Raw genomic sequence first — 6,543 nt, 5'->3', positions numbered from 1 at the left:
TATATATAATTGTGTGCATGTGTGTGTGTGTTTTGTGTATGTTTTGTGTGTGTGTGTGTGTATGTTTGTGTGTCTGTGTTTGTTCCCCCAACATCACTTGACAACCGATGATGGTGTGTTTATGTCCCCATAACTTAGCGGTTCGGCAAAAAGACCGATAGAATAAGTACTAGGCTTACAAGAATAAGCTCTGGAGTCGATTTGCTCAATATGGTCGCAGTCAAATGACTGAAACAAGTAAAAGAGTAAAAGAGTAATTATATACTTCCCTTAAAGAAATATCCACGCTAGGGCATTAGAATAGCGGTGTGCTGTAGCAAACAGTCTTCACACGGTTTGCTCGGCTTAAGGGATTGGTTTGGTTAGGCTGAGTAGAGATGTAGTTTGTTTGCTGTGAAATAATGATTTTCACATTTCCATGTCCCTCTAAGAAAAAAAAAGAAAGAAAAGAAAAATTTTGGATCCCACTCCCTACCTCAATTTTCCCAGACCCCACTGGTGGGGCATCTATCCCGCGTTGAGAATCACTGGTTTAGAGGATCAGTAGGCAACTGTCAGTTTATCTCTATCTCTCTCTCTCTCTATCTGTCTATCTATCTATCTATCTATCTATCTATCTATCTATCTATCTATCTATCTATCTATCTATCTATCTACCTGTCTGTCTGTCAGGCACCAGTTTTCGTCGATTCAATAAAGAAAACGTTGCTCGTGTCCATGGGTTGAGCGGTGACGAGCAAACCAACGGAGATTGTGGCTCGTTGATTTTTGTTGTTTTCACTTAAAGCATACGGAACTCATGCTCCATACTTCTGAACTTTCCCATCGAGTGAAGATGCTTCTCTGTAGCAGTGTGGGAGCATTCCATCTCTGGCAGTTCCCTTGTCGTTTGACGAGAATTTTCGTGCAAAAGCTGGTTTAATCGCTCTTAATTGAACTCAACAGGACGGCTAGAACGAGGTGCGTCTTTGAGGTCAAAATTTCCATTTTTAAACTTGGCATAACTATCACGAGCGGTTCTTTCAGCTATGGCACCCTCTCCATACACAGCACAAATGTCGCGAGCAGTTTTTGCAGCCTTAGAATTAAAAGCAAAAAGGAGGTGCCGAAAATGCTCGTTTTTCTTAACTTGACACTCCATTTTAAAAAAATAGATTCCAAAATGATTCAAAAATTTAAAAACGCAATAAATTCCAAAATTTAAAAAAATGGCGGGAATTTAGTTGCCACCCAATATATATATATATATACATATATATATATATATATATATATATATATATATATAATATATCTATATATATATATATATATATATATATATATATACATACATATATATATGTGTGTGTGTGTGTGTGTGTATGTATATATTGTGTGTTTCTATTTGTCCCGCCATCATCGCTTGACAACCGATGTTGGTGTATTTACGTGACTGTAACCAAGGGGTTCGGCCTAAGACACCGACAGAATAAGTACCAGGCTTACAAAGAATAAGTCCAGGGTAGATTTCTTCGACTAAAAGGCGGTACTCCAGCATGGCCACAATCAAAATGACTGAAACAAGTAAAAGAATAAAAGAATATATATATATACATATATACATATACATACATATATACACACACACACACACTCTGAAATGTATAGTATTAAATATCTATCACGGTTGGTCTTACCAATCGGTTTCACGTAAAGAGTTACAATGGAGTGTTAGGTAACAAACCAATTATATAACTTTACGCTCATCAGAGTTAGCCGACTTGTAAGGGAATATGGCGACTGCTCTTATTTGAATATTGTCGAAGGTGGAGTGGTACAACCGGTCAGCGGATAGTGTGAAAAAAGTGGTAGAATGAAAAGGGGCCAGGGGATTAGATTAAGATACATATATGTACGTATGTGTATGTGTGTGTGTGTGCATACACACATACACACACGCACAGACATATATGCACATACATGTATGTATACACACACACTCACACACATATATGCATAACTGGTTCATGAAGGCAGAGCCCCAAGTGGATGCACATGTATATAATTGAAGCAAGATTTGGCGATCATGACGACTGAGTGATGAAATTCTCAGACAGGAGATTCCAGAGAATCTATTCCATGATTCGCTGACCAAACCGTTGACCAACCTCTGAAAGATGAATCACTCAATGTGACTGAAGTAACTTAGAGACAACGTTAATAAATTGGAGTTGAAGATGACATTCTCTTGAGAGGCAATAATGGTTTCACGCCAAAAACTTGGCAGGAACGCCGACATTCTCTACCATTTTACTAAAAGACGTTGCATAAAATAAAGAACAATTTTGTAGACTTTTCCACAAAAAAGTATCCAGACGATAATTCGGTTATTTGTTCTGTCGTTGGCCATTTAACCGGCTCAACAACCAGAATCATCCACAGTTCCATTTCTATTGTGAAGCTGGAAGATGTGGTTTCAAATCTCAAGTGATCCAGTCCAGAATATGCTTACATGTCTGTGATAGTTCTTTGAGTTTATCAATGTTTGTGGCTCCTAACTTAATCAGTGTGTGTTCTTCGAGTGAATTTAAGGCAATATCTATATCAAACAAGGAAATAAAAGGCTAATTCTATGAATATTTGTATCAAACATGGAAAAAAAGGCTAATTCTATCAGTTTTTTTTTTTAAAGTTATCCTACACTTGGAAAGTGAGAGAGGTTTCTCCATTTCAACCGAACAGTAACTATGTGATCAAGTTGGGGCGACGAGAAAATATTGCCTGTTGACGTATATAATGATGTTAGAGATAAGAGAAAATGGTAAGTCTTGAAATATGCGTAACTGAGTATCTAGAATTTTCGAAGAAATAAAAAAAAAACTAATAAACATAATAAAAGAAAGAGAAGTAATAGGAGATAGAGGCAGATATATACATACATATATATATATATATACATATGTATATACATATATATATATATATATATATATATATATATATATATATATATATATACCATATATATATATTATATATATATTATATATATATATATATATATATATATATAATTAGATAGATAGATAGAGAGAGAGAGAGGAGAGGAGAGACGGAAAGTGAGGGAGTAGAAATAACAGCGGGAATAGTGGACACTTGAAGGAAAACAATTTATGGAAGACCAGGCAAGAAAATAGGCAGAATTTAGTTGAATACTAGCATATACAAAACAAATAGAATATTACGTAACATGAGAATTGGTAAGACTGTTCAAATAAATAATGTCTTTGTGAGTGAACTATTTGGAATAAGAATGGTAGCTTTGAACATATATAAATCCAGAGATATCGTAAAAGAAGTGAGAACTATGGCCAACCGTTGCGTAATATATTGGATAGAGAAGAAGAGAGAGAATGAGAGAATGGTGAGAGAGTGCCGAGGACTTGTGAGAATTGTAAAAGAAGTCCACCAGAGATTTATAGATTAAACAAACTCCACAGGTTTCTGAAATGAATATCTAAATAATATCGTATTCCACGTAAAGCGAAAGGCAACTCTACTAAGGCTAACTGAAGACTTCTGATATTACTGGGACTGTCGTAAATTTGTTGGTGTTCTTAATTCTACAATGAGTTGCCATTGGTAAGATTATTATTATCACTTGGTGTTGTTATTCGGGTTATTAGTCATCTCATTAAAGTACGTTTTAATTTTCACATTGACATAAGGCGACAAGCTGGCAGAATTGTTAGCACACCATCCAAAATGCCTTAACACTATTTCGTCCGTCTTTACGTTCTGAGTTCAAATTCCGCCGAGGTCGACTTTACCTTTCATCCTTTCGGCGCCGATAAATTAAGTACCAGTTGCATACTGGGGTCGATCTAATCGACTGCCCACCCGCCTCTACAAAAATTTCAGCCCTTGTTCCTGGAGTGGAAAAGAATATTTCTACATATTTTTTTTTAAAGGCGACGAACTGGCAGAAACGTTAGTACGCCGGGCGAAATGCTTAGCGGTATTTCGTCTGCGTTACGTTGTGAGTTCAAATTCCGCCGAGGTCGACTTTGCCTTTCATCCTTTCGGGGTCGATAAATTAAGTACCAGTTACGCACTGGGGTCGATGTAATCGACTTAATACCTATGTCTGTCCTTGTTTGTCCCCTCTGTGTTTAGCCCCTTGTGGGTAATAAAGAAATAGGTATTTCGTCTGCCGTTACGTTCTGAGTTCTGCTTTCTCCCCAAAAATGTAATGCTCTTAACTTAGATTTTTGGGGGCAATCAGATTTAAACAGTCTCAAGTGTAACTGCCCGAAACTGTAACGATAATTTGGTAACTTGACTGATGAGAGGAACTTGTGAATGACCCGTCCTTGTTTTTCTCTGTCCGTCTTCGCATCGTCTATCTGTCCGGATGTTTTATTGTCGTCTGTTGCGTTCTTGTTCCATTTTTTGGATTTGTATATACATATAGCGGTCTACGTACATCATATATATAATATATATATATATATATAATATATATATATATATATCGTCAATATCCGGGAAAGAATCACACTCTAAACCACAGAACAGTAACATATTAAAAATGATAAAGTTAATGTCCGGTTATAGAGTGACCGATGGTTTTGCACCCACAAAGGCCTTGTATATAAATCATATATATATATATACTTGGCTAATAGCTGGATCCGTCTCTCAAATGATCACATACACAGACACCAATCGAGTATCGAAAGGGTTCAATATCTGTGAACAGTTCAGATAGATTCGACTGAGGGCGGCTCTGACGTGTTAAAGCCCCTCTGTGGCTCTTCTTTCAGTCAGTTGACTGCGGCCATGCTGGAACACCGCCTTCAAGGGCTTTAGTCGAACAAATCGACCCCAGAACTAATACTTATTCTATCTGTCTCATTTGCCGAACCGCAAATATATATCATGATAGAGAGACATAAAACAGACTGGATGAGGTTGAAAACAATCTAAAGGGCCAAAACAGAAACAATATGTTGATAATGTCAGACCTTTAAAAGGTTGGTCAAAAGATTATCGCTAGAAATACGGACAGAAAGAGTTGCAGATGTACAGGATTGATTATCAATAGATACTCTTGGACAAAGGTCAGTTTGAGTTGTCTTTTCCTGAAAGGTTTTCTCGCCGGATATTATGAACAGTTACCAATACAGCTCGGTTTGTATTGGTAATTTAGCGGTTCGGCAAATGAGACAGATAGAATAAGTATTAGTTCTGGGGTCGATTTGTTCGACTAAAGCCCTTGAAGGCGGTGTTCCAGCATGGCCGCAGTCAACTGACTGAAAGAAGAGCCACAGAGGGGCTTTAACATGTCAGAGCCGCCCTCAGTCGAATCTATCTGAACTGTTCACAGATATTGAACTCTTTCGATACTCGATTGGTGTCTGTGTATGTGATCATTTGAGAGACGGATCCAGCTGTCAGCCCAAGTTTCTGCAACGTTCGATCTGACGGCTTTCTTTCACAACGAAAAGCAGAAAGGAATCCTTTTTATTGTGGCCATGACCAGCAAAAGTTCGTTGTGCATGCAGCAGAGAGAAGTCTTTCCTCTTTCAGAATAAAAACTGTTCTTCAGTAAATTCTATAAAATGTGAATGAGGACGACGAAATAGGGGCGGATAAATGGGGCTAGACTCAGTGGTTGTAGATTGATAGCACGAGCATAGAGGGAGGAGGAGAAGAAGAAGAAGAAGAAGAAGAAGAAGACAACAACAACAACAACAACAACAACAACAACAAGATCTTAAGAGAGAAAAATAAAGATAAAGACGCAGCTGTAACTGTGTGGTAAGTAGCTTGCTTACCAGCCACATGGTTCTGGGTTCAGTCCCACTGTGTGGCACCTTGGGCAAGTGTCTTGTACCGTAGCCTCGGGCCGACCAAAGCCTTGTGAGAGGATTTGGTAGACGGAAACTGAAAGAAGCCCGTCGTATATATGTATATATGTATGTATGTGTGTGTTTGTCCCCCACCACTACTTGACAAAAGGTTGGTGTGTTTACATCCCCGTAACTTTGCGGTTCGGCAAAAGAACAGACAGAATAAATTATTAGCCCTGGGGGGTCGATTTGCTTGACTAAAGACCTTCGAAGTGGTGCCCCAGCATGGCCGCAATAAAATGGCTGAAACAAGTGAAAGACTAAAAGAATATTAAAGAGAAAAAAAAAATCAAGATAAAAAAAAACACAGATGGGAAACATTAAAATAATATAATAATAATAATAATACTAATAATAATAATAATATAATAATAATATAATAATAATAATGATAATAATAATAATGATATAATAATAATAATAATAATAATAATAATAATAATAATAATAATAATAATAATAATAATGATAATAATAATAATAATAATGATACTAATAATAATAATAATAATAATATAATAATAATAATAATGAAATAATAATGGATGATGATGATGATGATAATGATGATGATGATGATAATGATGATATGATGATGATGATGATGATGATGACGACGACGACGACGGCGATATGATGAATAATA

The sequence above is a fragment of the Octopus sinensis genome, linkage group LG19 (genome assembly GCF_006345805.1).
Source record: "Octopus sinensis linkage group LG19, ASM634580v1, whole genome shotgun sequence".
In the NCBI taxonomy this organism is placed as follows: domain Eukaryota; kingdom Metazoa; phylum Mollusca; class Cephalopoda; order Octopoda; family Octopodidae; genus Octopus; species Octopus sinensis.
Note: the sequence above shows the minus strand (reverse complement) of the source record.